This window comes from Leptopilina boulardi, unplaced genomic scaffold (genome assembly GCF_019393585.1).
Source record: "Leptopilina boulardi isolate dan_hultmark-lab unplaced genomic scaffold, ZJU_Lbou_2.1 LbouV2_211, whole genome shotgun sequence".
Classification (NCBI taxonomy): domain Eukaryota; kingdom Metazoa; phylum Arthropoda; class Insecta; order Hymenoptera; family Figitidae; genus Leptopilina; species Leptopilina boulardi.
In genome coordinates, this window is record NW_026137765.1 from 860,779 (window position 1) to 878,816 (window position 18,038).

The window sequence follows — 18,038 nt, forward strand, 5'->3', positions numbered from 1 at the left end:
AAAATTCATTTTTTGTTAATAAAAAAAAGTAAGTTTCCTTTCAATTTTGCGAACTGAAAACAAATTATTTTAAATTTGTAAACATGGAAAATTGGATACATTCCAATTTTCAACTGCAATAGAAAAAAAAACCTCCCATCTATTGTTAATAACTAAAGAACTATTTAGAAAGAAGTTGGTCTTGAATAGAAGTGCGGCCAACGGTAATAACTCGAGTTTCGCTATTACCCTACTTTTATAAAAGAATCGAAATTATGTGCATTACATCGCCTCTATAGACAAGAGTTTCAAGTTTTGTCGTATTTCAAATAGACGATAAGCCAGTAGTTGCAAGATGGTGTATATGAGACAAAAAAAAAAAATATCGAGAATTAACGGTATCGTACACCAAGTGTGCAAACTAGAAAGGATTGTAAAAGAATCTTTAAGTCTCGACATCCCGTACACTGGCGATAATCATTAGTGAACCTGTTACTATATACGAACGTCGACATTTTCTTCGCGAGATAAATTCTCCAGGCGTCATTTTATACACAAAAGTTAAGAAACTCTTGGGATAGTTTCGCACTGTGGAACCTTGAGATATTTTTCATTCCAATGTGCAAATAAAGTGTCGCTCTGTGTTTGGAATGAAAGGAAAAGTAATTTATGGCACTTCTTTGAAAGCATGAAACTGTTTGATGTCAACGTTTGATATTAAATTTCTTATTTTTATAACACTAATTAGAGACGGTCTTCCAACTTTTAATCAAATCTCACAAATATACATCCAATGGAAATGAAATTTATCTGTAACTTACAAAAAAAAAATTACCATTAATAAATTTTTAAATAAGTAAAAAATAATTTTCAAAACAATGTACATAATTGTTGGAAACAATTTATAAATGGTATACAAATATTTGATTTTAAAAGGAAAAGAAACGGAAAATAGTTTCAAATGAAAGGTTTGCTTTATTCTCAATGGGATGAAGTTTATAGACTTGAAAATATTGACTTTCGAAACCGAAAATAAACATGACTTTTTTGAAAACTGGTTGTTTATTGAATAAGAAAGTTATTTATTTCACGCTAGAAGGCAGAGCATGGCCCAATTTTCATTTTACTTGCTATTTAGCGATTACTGGGGCAAATCGCACCTAGATCATAGTAAACGAACCAAGACATTTTATCCATCAAGAAAATTATATATTATTTAAAAATTCTCTCAATAAAAATCTAATAATAACAATTCTCAATATATATAATATGACATTGAACATCAATAACAATGTTTAGAATAATTAGTAAAAACTATATAAAGAAATAAATGCAAAATTGTAAACAAAAATAATAAATTTTCCCCCTTTTTCTTATCAAAAAGAAAAATAAGATTTCGTTCATTAGAAATAGAACTTTAATTATCACATATTGTTTGGAACAGAGGAAATTCGTTAAAAAATGGGTAATTTTTTTTTTAACAAAAAAAAAAGAAGAAAAAGATAGAAGGGAACACGTGGTGAACAAATAAGAATTCCCCCTTCGTATCCGTCACTGTGAGAGGGAACACTACGGATTGCCGGTTGGTCCGTTACAGAGAGAATGTACTCTAAAGAGTGTATATGTACTTATATGAAGATACAATACACATGGTACGTGTGGAAGTATTCTGTCTGGAAATTGCGAGTGAAGAATGATTCCCATCCTATGCATTTGCTCTTGCTCCAAAAACTAGGGAGAGACAACCTGCTTTGCAAAAGTGTAAAAGCCCAACAAACATCTGGTTCTATTGTACATTCACATGTGTTTAAGAATAAAAAACAATCATCTGTAAGAAGAAAAAAAAATCGAATTACTTGCTACGTTCTACACGCAAATAATATTAAAAAAAAAAAAAAAAAAAGAAATACTTGACTTTACTTCACACTATCCAATGACTTGCTCTCTTAAGAAACTAAGATTGTTTTTGTTTTTCACGTAATTACTTAAAAATACTTAATAATTATACACTGAAATAGCTGCAATAGCAATTTTAAGTAACTATTTTATGACACATAACCTCAAAACATACATTATAACCAAAATTGAATTAAGGGTTATCTATAACGTAATTATTGCAAAAAAATTTTTTTTTTATAAGCAATAATCCCGAAATCCGAGCTCGTAATAAATTGCCAACTCCGAACAATTAACAAGGGGAACAAGCATGTAGAATTTTGCTCTTACCAAAATAGAACTTCCTTTCTTTTGGGCAAACAATGCATATTTTAATGCCGAAATGAAAGAAAAATCAGGCTCATTTGTTGCCGGAAGCTTTCAATAAAACCATTGGTTGCTCTCGCCTAGTTCCATTCAAAGGAAAATTAACAAACAAGAACTACTTTTGAAAAAAAAAATTTGTCACTTTTGCTTTGAAAATATAAATGATTTTCCTTAATAAAAATATAAAAACTAAAATTATCAATTCTAATTTAAAATAGAATAAATAAATTAATAAAAGACAAAAATAGAAGAAACTCTACCACTCGTAGCATTGTGAATAAATTGTAACTCTTTTAAATGCTGTTTATATCTCTTTGCGGGGTCAGATAACAAAACGGATGCCAAATACTAGCGTAGTACCTACGTAGAATAAATTAATGCTACGCACGACATGATAACGAGTTATATCCGAATCTCTATGGTGAAAGTTTCAATTACCACTTTAGATATTTTTAGCAAAAAAACATTTTTTTTTCTCCAACGATGGAAATTCCCAACTCAGGAGTATATAAAATCAAAAAAAAAAAAAAATAACAAAATAATAATTAATACCATGTGAACTGGTTTAACTCTTAACACGTTGCGAATTAAAATCAAAGTATAAAATGTTAGCGAGACGCTCCAAAAAAGGAAAATTACCTATGCAAAAATAATCACACTAAAATTCTCGTATTTTAACACGCAAATATCTTGTCTTGACAATCTAACCTAAAAAAAAATCTGTCAAGTTGCATTAGATGGCGTCGAATTTTTTCGTTTTTTTTTTCATACAAAATTTCCGGTTTAGTCACTTGTCTTTGGCCACGAGCGTCACTGAGAGATAGAGAAATCCATATGAAAAATGAAAAGATGGATGAACCGGGAAAACAAAAAGTGGGCGTTGCTTTCAACTAATTATGGGCAAAAAGTGTCAAGAAAAAAAAGTTGAGAAACACAATTGAATTTATTCGATCGACAACAAAATCACGATGTTCACATGCTATACCGGCGGCGTGGAAACGGGAGTTATGGTGGCAACACCGGGCTTCCAGTGTTGGTCGATTGCACTATACACGAGAGAGTAAAATAAGAAATTTTTTTTTTTTTTTGTTAAAAACATTACCTAAAGGCACTCCTTAATCATTGGCTAAAGTGTCTGCTATCGCCTCATGGACACTTCACTCAAAAAGGGATGAATTGTAGAGAAAAGCACTACACTCTACACGACACAGGAAAACTGCACCACTTCACCGAACAAGTACAAATTTCTATCCTTCCTAGTCGCGAGTCTCTGCAGCGACGTCTTGCTTGCTCGATGATTTCCTACGCCATCAAACGGTGGCGCCACCTATCAGAGCGCGCAATGAATTCTGGGGCGCGCAAGCGAACTAATTGGCGCGTATATTTGAAAAGTCATTAAACTTTAGTAATTCAATTTTATTGTTCATTCATTCGTAATTAAATATTTATTAGTAATTACTTTATTTAATATTTAATAAAAATGTAATACTACCATTTATTGTTTATTATTCACCTATTATATATTAATTATTCTTGTCGGATATTATAAAAATAAGTTTTATTTTTTTTCCATTTTTTATTTTTATTTATTTGCATTTTTTTTTTGCATTAAATTAAATTTGAAAATAAAATTTAATTAAGATTATAGAAGGATAATTTTTTTTTATTTAATTATTTGACATAAGGAAAATAAACAAAAGGAAATGGTACATCAAACTGTGACGTAAATCTGTTCTAAACTTCGAGGATTGCTGGAATTGCATCTATTGAAAGTTCTATTATTGTATTTTCAAACTTGTTCGAAAGGTAATACAACTTTTCCCTCGTTTCGAAGGTCAAATAGAATAAATTAAATTCAATATCATATATACCAACATTTATAATTAATTCTAAGCAATTAAGAAGTTTTGGTAATTTAAATTTTTTTAACTAATTCAATTTAACGATAATATAGGAGAAATTAGAATTTATATTACTAAAATGTTTTTGATTTAAATCCAAAGTTATTCATATAAACTAATCAAACTGATTATTCAAATATGTAATTAACAAATAAGATTAAAATTCTAATAAAATAATTGTTATAAACAAAATTATAATAATTAAAAAATGAAACTTTTGTTTGAAAATAATTATTTTACTTCACAAATTGTTGTTGTCTGATGCAATTACAATGAATGACTATATTCTGATTAAGCTAATTTTGAAATGAGAGATTATAATAGTTACATTATTTGGAATAACCATAATTATTGAATGTATATATGTAATAAAATATTTTCATCATTGTATAGTATAAAATAAATTATTTATTATACATCATGAAATTTCAAATCACTTTGAATAGAATGAATAATTGATTATTATATAGATTCTCATTCTCATATTAAATATGATAATCAACTTTGAAATTGGAGTTGATGTGACAGTTACAATTTCAATTATTATAAAAAATTTACAACCAGCTGATGTATTTATAAATTTATAAATTTTCCCAGTATGAGTAGCAAATTTTTGCACTAATTTTAAAGCATAAATATTTTAAAAAGTCAGAAATTCAAATTCAAAATAATTAATAAAATATAATATTTCAAATTAATAAATGTAAAATATTTAATAAATTATATTACACTCCAGAGAAAAGATATATTTGTCTCAGAGCAAAATATTTATTTGCTGTAAATAAAATTATTTCTGCTAAATAAAATTTTATATAATTAAATTGTATTGTATTAAATTGTATTAAAAATTGATAAGAAATTTATTTATTTTTATTAGTTAAAAATAATTAAATTAAATTTTTCTGTTTGAAACAAATAAAATTTTATTACTTTCTGAGACAAATATAATTTTATTTCCTTCAAATAAATTCAAATAGGAGCATAAATAAAATAATTCTCTGGATGTAAAAAAAAACTTCAATAATATTGTTATAAAATTAAATGTACTTGAAGCATTAAAAAAGTTGAAACAATTACAAATTTCCCAGCTAAATGAGATACCTGATATATGCAATGCAACATGATACATCTGCAATTTAATCGCCTCTTTAAACTAGTTCGTGCATTCATATATAAAGTCTAAGATATACATTTTATATATATATATATATATATATAGGTATATTATAATGCAGTTACGTAGACATTAGTAAGGAAGAGCTGGGAAGAGCATTAGGGATTTAATCGATAAACCGATGAGCAATATCAAAGTGAATACACTTAGGAAGCCAATACCTATATATATATATGTAACATATATATCTTATTTCTTTTATATTTCTTGATCTCAATACAATATGTATATTACTTTTCTATCACATGTTTCCAAGAGAAAGAGCATTTCAAAATTCTATTTTCCTCTTCTCCTTTTTTTATTACATATATATATATATTTTTTTTTTGTTTTATTTGGTATTCCGCATATATATATATGGCAATGTCATGAAATTGAAACCATACCCATATGCATCTCGAACTCACGATTTCATAAGCGGTTGTGGAATCGGTCACATACCAAGTAGGTACATATGAACATTTATCCACCATAATCGATACTCTACTATGTACTTGATTGAATACAGGAGATTCGACAAAATTAACGCAAATTATCTCAAGAGGCTAATTCCAGTGGCTTGTTAAACAGAGAAGGGGATATTTCCCACTATAAAAAAATTCTACCAAGAGAAAAAATATATATATATATTTCTCTCACAACAGAGAGATAAATAAATATTTGTTTTAAATTTTATTTGTTCAAAATAAAATTTTATTTGCGGAAGAATAAATTTTTTATTTAGAACAAATAAAATTTATTTGAAACAAATAGTTCTAAATAGTACCGAGACAAATTTTTATTTAATTTAAATAAAAATTCATTTTTTATAGTTATAGAGAACTAAAAATTTTATTTTCTACAATTTATAGTTTTTAAGTCATATATTAAATAGCCAATAACATATAGCTAGACGTATTTAAATGTCACAACCAATATATTGGAGTCTGATATCTCTCACATGAGAGCTGTGCATCATACTCCATGTCTGTGTTATGGTTGATAATAGCCTTGAGGCCATGTACTCTCGCGTTATATACATATATATATATATAGATCAAAATATACAATTTTCTTCAATAACTGTTCTACAAAAAAAAAAACAATATTTCTCACACATTTTCAACTGTATATATATTTATACAAATATTCTATATGCGAGTTTTTTTAAAAAATAAATTCTTACCAAATAACAAATTATCTTATTTAAATAATAATCGGTTTACTTGCCTATCAAAATTTATTATAAGCTACTAATTCAAATTAGCAAAGAATTTTCAATAATTTTTAGTCACTTTTTACTAAAACTTTAGTAAAAGAAAAAAAAAATTAAAAACTAGTAAATCAGATAGTAATATTTTACTAAAAATTAGTAAAAATTCTTACTAATGTGAATTAGTAGCTCACTTTTTACTAATTCAAATTTAAAGAGATAGCTAACATTTATTTACTCCGTGAACAAACAAATATTTATTTCATACAAATAAATATTTATTTCGTGTAAATAAATATTTTTTTTATACAAATAAAAATTTTTTTTATACAAATAAATATTTATTTCCTATAAATAAATATTTATTTGAAAATATACAAGTAATTTGAAACAAATAAATTTTTAATTTTTATACTCTATAAACTTGTGAATTAGTGAAACTCCACTTATTTAATAATAAACTTATAAATCGCTCTTTAATTCAATAAGTGTTATATAAACAAGTGAATTTTTAACTAAATTTGAGTAAAATTTCACTGAAAGTAAAATTAAATTTAAAGTTAAATTTCCCTTTATAATGTTACACTGATTGAATGAGAGCCAACAACTTACAGAACTTTAAACTTCACTTATTCAAATTTAGAGTTTTCAACATTTATTTTCATATTATATTGTCATATTATTAATTCTTTAAATTTACGATGATATAATATGTAATTTAAAATTTTAATACCCGTATATATATGAAATGTTATAAATTTTATAAACAATTTCATAAAAAAAATATATATATATATTTACGTTTTACAACCCTTTATATACTCTTGATGAGAGCTCGTTTCAAATTAAAGTTTCATTATTATATTATGACAAGCATTACATATACTGTGGATTATAATTAAAATTTTCAACTCAGACTTTGTGAACAATAAATCACAAATATATATATATATATATATATATATATATATATACGCACTACTCGAAAATACGATCACGAAGGTCTCAGTTACGGTCGTGCACTCTATTATGACAGTAGATACGATACGATGCAGAAACACTGCTTTAGTTGCTAGGTGGTGCAATTTAATTATCATTTTAGATGTCGTGGAAAGCAATTATCGGAAATTTAGTTTGTCCTTTGGTCAGCGAAACGCCTTCGACCATCTCCTTCTATATTCATTATACAAGTTTCAAATGTTTTTAATTTTTTTCGAACGATATTTTAAAATGAAATGATAATATATGAAACATGAATTTAAAAATTCTATGAGGAAAAATAAATTAAAAGTTGCCATTTAGAAAAAAAAAAAAAAAAAAATAGAAATCAAGAACTATTAAATAAAATTAAAAAAAAGTTGAGCTTAAAATTATTCCCTAACTAACAGGACAAGAGAGACGAGTTTATCTAGGTTTATAAGATGCAGGAACAATCCCATTGGAACAATTTCACATCCCAAGCATGAATAAAATATTCAACTTTTCCCAAGGTATCACTATGTGATGGTATTTATGTGTCAAACATGATATTATCATTCTACTATATTAATATTGTGCATATATTTTTGAAATTTAAGAAAAAAAATTTTAAATACATTTTTTATTACATGAGAAAACAACTTTTTGCCAAATTGTTCAAAAATAATTATAAAAAATGTTGATTCAATAAACAAATAGCAAAAAATTTGAAAATAGTAAAAATAAACAATATATAAAAAAATATAAAAAGAAAATAAATAAATATATAAAAAATTTAAACTAATAAAAATAAATGAACAAATAAAACATTTTAAATAATAAAAAAGAGCATTATTTGTAAGCCTGTTTATTTTTAAAATAAAATAAGAAAAAAAAATAAACAAAAATTTGAAAATAATTAATATCAAATTAATTTTAGGGGCATAATAATTTTTGCAATAGTGCAATTAAAAAAAAAATGTTAACTTTTAACGATCAGGATCTTTTTTTTCATTAAAAAAAAAAAAAAAAAAAAAAAAAAAGAAAGAAAACTCACTCTCTTGGTCCATAGTTTGCTCATTCGTATATATACATATAGATGGAATTGCACGCGAAATGAAATATGAGTTTGCGAATATACACACGTTAAAGCTTTTCAGATGCGTCCCTGACTCGACAAAGTATAGACACTCCTCTCTTTCTCTTTCTCAAAAAGAAAAAAAAAAAACGAGAGAGCTTTGCGAGAGGATCCTTCCACTCGACAAATCCTGCCACTGAGGGTCGACGGAAATGAGACGGTCTGGACCGAGAAGCGATAAGATCTCAAGAACTATTTCCAGGTTGCTGGAAACGTGGAAACAAACACGCCCAGATCTATAAACTGGAAATTACTCATTTTTCATTAACTCTTCTCCCACTGTATTTCAATCAAGCGCAAAAAAACTTTACCACTTTTTATTTTCATTCTTGTATATATATATTTCCTCTACTTTGTGAATATTTCTTTTGGAATTTTTTTTTTCAAAAACTTTTTTTTTCTTTTGATTCTGTTTTTTTTTTTTTTTTAAATTACGATCCAATGAGATTTTTCAACATTTACTCCTTTTATCGTTCGCTGCGCAAATATCCATCAATTAATATCTATAATTATCGAGGAATAACTATCATTAAATGTAACTACCGACGATTGTAACTTTTAAACATCGATTATAATTATCATCAATTGTTATTATCACCTATGATAACTTTTATCAATATCAAATTTTAATTATCGCCTGTGATAACTTATCTATTATATATTTATCCAATTATTATTATTATTTTTTTTTATTTGGTTTCATATGTATGACTTTTTGGCCTCTTCCATTTCCTTATATCCGATTGTTATTCTTAATTGTTTTTAAATTTATTATGTGAATTTTTTTTATAATTATATATACGAGAAAAATTTCCAAGCGCCGGGAATTGAACGCACGACCCTAGTGTCAGTAAGTCGAGAACTTTACCGCGTGACCACAAACGAAAGTACTAAACGACGAAACAAACGTGAAATATTAAAGATAATTCGTCTTTTTTTCTGAAAAAAAAAAACACTTTTTCTATTTAAAAACCAACGATTGTTTGAAAAAAAAATCTACCAAGTGGAATCTATTTTTACAAATGTAAAAAAAAACTAGAGGGTCGTTTAAAAATGGTTGATTCTTTTTAACAAATTCTAAAGAGTATATTAGTAAAACGCATTTATAATGAATAAGAAAGGCAAGCCTGGGGCAACTACCTCACATTTAACAAGGCCTGATTAAACAATGTGCTCCTCTACCTTATCCTAGGAGATTTCTAGACGCACATATAGTCAACGTATATGGAGGTTATGTATATATAGTAAAGAAAAAGTTGAACTGTACAGGAGGGGTGGGTCTTGAGGGAGCTGGAAGTAAAAGAGAAAAGGAGAGGGGAAAAGGGATGAAGTTTAAGGGTACTGATGAAGGAAGAAAAGACGTGTAGAATATGTTGAAAGATAGAAAGAGAAGGACTGAGAGGTCAGAGAACAATGCCTCATAGATGAAAGCCCCTGAGGTACTTTGTTCTTCTCTCTTCTTCATGGATACTTTCACACATACATAGATATATATGCACAATTATTCACATGAATTGGAACAAAACAGAAGGACATTGCATTCTAGTACTTTTTAATTGACACTTTAATCAATTGCTTTTACATATATTATATACGTGCGCCACTTTTTGATCTTTGAGTCATTTTTACTAAAAAATTTATTACTTTTTTTTATTTTTAATTACTTTTAATTTTTTATTATTAAACAAATAATGTTTAATGTATTCTTTGGTACAAAAAAAAGGTTAGTATTTTTTAATGTGAAAAAAAATAATAAAAATTCGTGAATTTTTTTTTTTTTTGAAAACGAAGCTACTATTTACTTTTTAATAAAAAATAGTTGATTTAATTTTTCTGCGTTCCCCCCCCCCTCCCCCCGTTGCAAATGTAAAGTTAAAAAAAAGGGTTTTATTTTAAAAATTGATATCAATTTTCAATATTACCAGAAGAGAAATGTGTAATAAAATTTTTCAAATATTTTTATAAAATATCAGAGGAAAAATATTTTCCTTTTTAATTCTCTGCTTCTATTATTAAATTAGAGGGAAAAATGGGTAAATTATTTTCGAAAAAATTACAGCGAAAAAAAAATACAAAAAAAATGTAAAAATAAATTTTATTAAAAATACAAAAAAATTTAAAAATAAATTTTATTGAAAATACAAAAAAGTGAAAAACAAAAATTTATTTTAAAAAATAAAAGAAAGATAAGGATAATGGAACTTTTAGTAATTACATCAAAATTTGTATTATGACTTTTTGCTTTGTAAACTTTACTTGTCGAAACAACAAAGTTTACATCTCTATACGAATTTTCCTATTATAAATTTTTCCCTTTATTGTAATAAATTGTTAATATATGTATCAAAACATCATTTACAATTGAAACGGCGTGAAAGGTAAACTTTCCTGGCGAAGGGTGTTGGAACGAAGTATCCACCCCTCATTAATACGCAAGAAACATACCTCATTCCTATCAAAATTTCTTCCTACATTTACATTGTACGTATATCTATAAATATGGAAACCCTAAGCAAATTCGTATATATATATATATATATACATAAATATATATGGTACAAATGCTATGATACGCCAATGCTAATTGCCGCCCCCCTAAACATAACGCGAATTAACTTCACTTTAATTACTATCCTGGAGATTCATCTCTCGAAAGTGCTCGGGGATGCTCGAATAATCCGCCAAGCACAGATATACGTATTTGCATGCCAATGCAGATCAACGATATCACATATGCATCTCTATTATATTCAGCGCATTATATGATGCGTGTATTGCATATGGATTTTTCTTTTCACATAACCTCCAAATACTTATTTTCAAATATTTCCATTTAGTTTTTTTTTACTTTACTTCTTTTGGAAACAAGAACAATTTAATTACAGTTTTTTCAACAATAAAACCTACGAATTTCTAAAAATCCTAACAAGAGAAAAAAATTTCCAAACGCCGAGAATTGAACCCACGACCCTGTGCTTGAAAGTCGAGAGCTTAACACACCTAACCACAAACATACTCTACCAAAAAATTTATTATCTCAATAAATCGAAAAACAAAAGGAATTAAAAAATTAATAAAATAGGATACTAAAAATAATATACTCAAATTCCTTGAGTTAAAAATAAAAATAGAAACATTTTTCGAATATTGAAAAACCAATATTTTAAATTACGAAAATTATATATAAATCGCAAAAAACACAAGTGCAATTAAATCTTTTTATAAATTGATATTCTTCAAAAAGATGAGCAAGATTTTCTCCTATATATATATATATATATATATATATATATATATATATTTCTCAAGTTTTAACTTGAAACTGTCCTAACAAGGTACATTTGAAAGTGAGAACTATATATATGTATACAAGAACTGTTTTATATAACCGAGAAAAAAATATGCGCATTACATTTCCTTGTATAAAAAGTTTGTAACAAAAATTAAAAAGTTTTTTTTTGTATTTTCCCTCTTTTTTTTTACAAATGAAGACAAATATATATTCTAAAGTAAGAAATAATATCCTATTAGAATGATTTCATTTCGGGATCATAATTTCTGGGGGAAAAAAAAGTTTTGCCCTAGAAAAAAAAAATGAAACTTTCGTAATAATACCGTATTCTTATGGGAATAAAGGAAGTTGAATTGAAAAACTGAAAATACAAAGTTTTTTTTTTATGAGGGACAAAACAAAAAAAAAAAAAAAAAAAAAAAATATGCATACCTTTCTGTGGTGCGCGTATTACAATTCCATTATATACCTCATCCGGCTGGACTTTATTGGTCTAGGGGGTGGGAAAATAAAAAAAAACATACGCTTTTCCGATACTTTTGCACTTATGATTCTTGAACATGACTCACGTATTTAGTAAGATTTTTTTTGTCCATATTTAAAAAAAAAAAAAAAGGAAACATGTTTTATTTTCGAAAACTTTTTTCATATTATTTTCGAAATTATTCACATTTTTTATAATTGTATTTTTTTAACTTTCTTCTTTTTCAAAAAAAAATTTATAAATTTTAATTTTGTTCAGAGATATTTTTTTTTAATGATTTTTTTTCTCCTTTAAAATTAGTTAATTTTAACTAATTCAAATTTAGAGAGTATAAACTATTTTCTATTTTTAAAAAGATTAATTTCTATTTTTAAATAAGAAGATTTTTTAAGTTACTTACGTAAATCCTATTGAACTGATCATATAATTTTCTCACCTGTAACATAAATATAATTTTTGTTAGTATAAATGAATAATAATAAATATTAATAAATTAATTATGTAATAAAATTTTGTTTATAAAATATATTTTACATTTTAAATGAAAAATATCAAAAACTATTATATTTTGTGAAATGTATTTTAATTCTATTTTCTATTTTTTACTCTCTAAATCTGAATTAGTAAAAATGTTTACTAATTTAAATTAGTGACTCACTTTTTGCTTTAGAATTAGTTAAAAGTTACTAATAATTAGTAAAATTTTACTAATTGAGAAGCAAAAAGTGAGTTTCTAATTGGAATAAGTGAACATTTTTACTAATTCAGATTTAGAGAGTATTTAAATAATTATTTAAATAAAAAATACAAAATTAAATATATATATTATTAAGAAATAATATTTTTTTTCATTGTAAAAAATTTGCTGAGAACTATGCCTAATGATGAACGACTCTCAAATTGACCACATAAAATAAATAAATGGAGCATTTTAACGATAATAAATCACGACAAAGATTCCAATAAATTAAGTTAACCGAGTTTGAAATGAGTTTGAAACGTTCTTCGATCCTTCTAAATACATTCTCTCTTGGCAAAGTACGATCCATCCTATATAGTTCAGTTAAAAATGTAAAACTTGATTATTAAAAATATTCCTTATTTTTTTAATTTATAATTACTAATTTAATTATTTTAGAAAATTTTTACCAATTTCGCTAATTTATATTCATTTATGTCAAAATTTGTTTGTATATTGTTCAATTTATCGATATTGGATATATTGAAGGGGGATTAAATTTAATTAATAATAATGAAACATGAGCTCTAGGGCATGGAATAATGAGAAGAAAAACATTTCTTATCCCAAGATGTACTAATATTTGAAAAAGGCAAAAAATGGACTGAGGTGAAGAATTTCCTTTTTTTGTAAGTTTTTTTTTTTTTTTTTTTTACTTTTGTATAGCCGCGGGAGAGATTTCGAGTTCCTTTCGCAATGCTTTGGCTTGGATAACGTCACAGGTGACAGTTTATCCTTCGTTGGAGCCAAGACTGCAATGGAAATCGAAATTTAGGAAAATGAAATGCCTCGGGTGTTATGGTAATAAGCCGCGAAGACATCAAGATGACATTGATCGTTGACAGAAAGGGAAAATTCCGTCGGTTTCGACGGTTGTGAAACTAATTCACGATATATGGAATATATGAACGTCTTTAAATATATAACTCATGAAAAAAAAAATCATCCATTTTCGTTTGAAATGAAAGAATTAAAAATGATAATTTATTTTATTTTCTTTTTTGCAAATTAAAAAAACTAAAAAATTTTAAGCAACTTTACAAAAATTTCCCGCCTATAAATAAATAAAAAAAAAAATTTCTTCATTAAAAAAAAAAAAATAATAATAATAAAAGGTGTAATATTTTCTAAATGAGATCCAATAGAAACGACGAAGATCTAATATAACGAGGCAAGTACAGAAAGTTATATATATATATATATTTTAGCACTTGAATTATGCGACAAAATCGATCTTTCTCTGAGATAGGAAAGGACTAAAACAAAATGAAGAGGCTGATATCCGCTCGTTGAATAGCTCTGAAAGTAGGTAGTTTAAGATTGACTAAAGAATGGATAAAAGCAAAGGAGCTTTCTACGTACATTTAAGGAGCAAGTTCATGAGAAACAAAAGATTTACTCTGTAATAATTTAAACGCGCGTCTTATTTATCTCTCTATTACGCAAAAGGTTGGAAAATAATCTTTTTATTTTTACCATTTTTAAATTTTTCTTAGGGTGAACAAAAAATTATTCTTTCCCCGAGACAATTAGTCACTTTTAAATAAATAATAATAATAATAATAATTTGAAATTTTGTTAAAGGAATAGCAGACTATTTTTTATCAAAAAAAAAATGAATCTTTTAATTAAATGCACATATAAGGACTTTGGTTAAGAGTCAGTTAGTTATTCCAGAAAGAGTGGGGCAATAAGTTTCCTAGTGCGCGAAGGCAAATTTAGCGAAATGGATTTGAGAATTCCATTCGCGTGTCTGTCAAGTGTTAATTAAGCGTATAATTCCAATTTGCATTGATTAAGCGTTCCAGTCTGTTTCGGTCATTTGACTCAAACTGACAAATGAATTTTCTCAAACCAAAAATTCGAACACTCGATTACTTTTTCTAAAAGTTGCGCAAGTTATATTAATGCATCAAATTTTTTTAACTGAAAAAAAAAATTCAAATAATTAACAATTATCAAATAAATATATTTACTTGTATCAAATAATTTTTATTTTCCCAAATTAAAATTTATAATTAATTTCTAATTCAATTACACAGAAAATTAAAAGGCATTAAAATAAGCTGCAACGCTTCTTATTTTAATCCAATTTTGCTTATTTTAATACCAAAATGGATTAAAATAAGCAAAATTGGATTAAAATAAGAAGCGTTGCAGCTTATTTTAATGCCTTTTAATTTTCTGTGTAAATAATCTGTATTTGAACCAAAAAATTTTTGTATTTGAAAAAAAATTATTATTAATTTAAAAAATAATTATTATAAATATTTATTTGATAATAGTCAAGTAGAAAAAACAATTTTTAATTAATTAATGAAATAAATTTTTCCACTAAAGAATTAAATTTTAATTTGAACGTGAACATTTTTCTTCCATTATTATATATATATAGAATATTTATCGCGATTACTTATGAAACTGATAAAATCAATATATAAAATTGTCGGTAAAATGTCACCTATAATGACATGCGCCAATAAAATAATAAATTAATCAAAAAGACAATAATAAGAAACAATTGTCGTATACATATTTATATTATATCACAATTGAAAATTATACGAAAAGTTTGATTCAATCACAGAATTCGAGAATCATATTTTATTATGTTCCTGCATTTAAAGTTATTGTGAGGAAGAAAGTTTGATTAAATGAAACTTGATATTTGAACACCTATATACATTTTTTCTATATATACGTATAATTTCACTTTATTAAATTGGAAAAAAAAATTTATACCTCGAAAGGTATAAACAAAATTTTGATTCAAATAATTTGTTACTTTACTAATATTTATTTGTATCAAATATAAATTAATGTGTCAATTAAATGGTATTTTGTTTCAAATACAGAAACTAATTCAAATAAAAATTACTTGGTTCAAGTAAATATTTACATGAAAATAGTGAATTATGTATTTGAATTAAATTTTTTTGTAAATAAAAGTTATAAATAGAATAATTAAAAAAAAATATATTATAACTGGAATATTTTTTAATAAGCAATCAAATATTCTCACTTTATAAATATAAAGTTTTCAATTCACCGTCATATAATTTTTTTTTCTCTCTCTCTCTCTCTCTCTCTTTAGATAAAGACAGTAGAAGAACGCGCAGTCTTGCTCCTTAAGTTTCTATATTCCATCCGAAATATATATATCGTCGTGAATAAAAGCCGCACCGAACTTGAATAGCTCCCCTTGGTCTCTATTCACAATGCAATAGCCTGCCCATTCAGCGATGCATCAGATTTATGATCTCCATATAGTCGAGGACATATTTGTCATTTTATTATTAACGCACTATATGACCCTGCGGTGTATGTGTGTGTATAGACTTTGGAACACATTCAATGTTCACTATATATGCAATATAAACTTGTGCCCAATTTATGTTAATTATTGTTTGTCAAATTTTTATAAAGAAAACTATACAAAAATTTATTTTTCACACTGCAAAAAGAAGTATATCTTATTTTAAGATGTTTTGGTCGCCGTTTTAAGATGTTTTTTATATAACTTGCTTCTAAGTTATCTAAAACAACTTAAAATGCATTAGTTTCTTAAGATATAAGATGTGTTGAGATGGATATAGGAAGATACTTTTGGTAACTTGCTTCCAATGTATTTTATAATAAGATACTTCTTTTTGCAGTGCAAACATGGAAAAAAAAATCATCCTAACAATAACAATGAATTTTAACAATAAATTCGTTAATTTTTTCGGGACGCATGATTATGTTCTAAAAATCATTAGTCATAATTTACATTTTATCGAATTTTATTTGTCCTAATTAGTTTTGAGCCGAATTTTTATTTGTTCGAAATGGCATTTAGCATAATTTTCATCAATCCGATTTTCTATATTGCAGAATTTTTATATAACGGAAAATTCAACTAACAGAATTTTTATTTCTTCAAATTTTTATTTGCTCGAATTTTCATTTAACATAATAGGCATTTAAAAGAATTTTTATTGGGTAGAATTTCATTGCATAGGATTTTCTTTCAGATGAATTTTTATATGTTTGAATTATTATTTGATATAATTTCCATATAATCGATTTTTTATACTACAGAATTTTTACTTAATCGACAAATCATTTAATAGAATTTCTAATTGATAGAATTTTCATTTGTCCGAATTTGCAAATGGCCGAAAAAACAATCGACAGAAAGATTTCGGCGCGATTTTTAAAATCAACCAATCACAATTTTATGGATAATTTTTGATTGGTTTATTATAAAAATCGCGCCGAAATCTCTCTGTCGATTGTTTTTTCGGCCATTTGCAAATTCGGACAAATGAAAATTCTATCAATTTGAAATTCTATTAAATGATTTGTCGGTTAAGTAAAAATTCTGTAGTATAAAAAATCGATTATATGGAAATTATATCAAATAATAATTCGAACAAATGAAAATTCATCTGAATGAAAATTCTTCTCAATGAAATTCTATCCAATAAAAATTCTTTAAAATGCCTATTATGTTAAATGAAAATTCGAGCAAATAAAAATTCGAAGAAATAAAATTTTTGTGAGTTGAATTTTCCGTTATATAAAAATTCTGCAATATAGAAAATCGGATTGATGAAAATTATGCCAAATGCTATTTCGAACAAATAAAAATTCGGCTCAAAACTAATTAGGTCAAATAAAATTCGATAAAATGTAAATTATGACTAATGATTTTTAGAACATAAACATGCGTCCCATTTTTTCAATTTGTTAATTTAAAATTTGCGAACATTTTAAAAATAAAAATAGAAATAAAAATTCATTTAGAAGAAAATTAATTTCTAAATTAAAATTAAATTTTCACATTTTAGAAGAGGAAAATTGATTTTGTTTTTAAATTTGAACAGTTCTTCAGGTTAGGAGGCTAAACTTTCTTCTGTATAGAGGAATATGAGAATA

At 25.7% G+C, this 18,038-nt stretch overlaps 1 protein-coding gene across 5 annotated transcripts in view; it reads right to left on the reverse strand.

Moving 5' to 3' along the window:
* LOC127278816 (poly(rC)-binding protein 3) overlaps window positions 1-18,038 on the reverse strand; it is a 123,259-nt gene that overhangs the window by 46,408 nt on the left and 58,813 nt on the right. The window contains exon 1 of one of the 5 annotated variants that reach the window (XM_051300726.1): window positions 3,344-3,554. The exons of 1 other annotated variant lie outside the window; for it this stretch is intronic. The gene's annotated coding sequence lies outside the window, so the exon portion shown is untranslated. Of the gene's footprint in view, window positions 1-3,343; window positions 3,558-12,779; window positions 12,802-18,038 lie in introns of those variants that run through there. 3 more of the 5 variants (XM_051300722.1, XM_051300721.1, XM_051300725.1) reach the window with 3 other exon arrangements.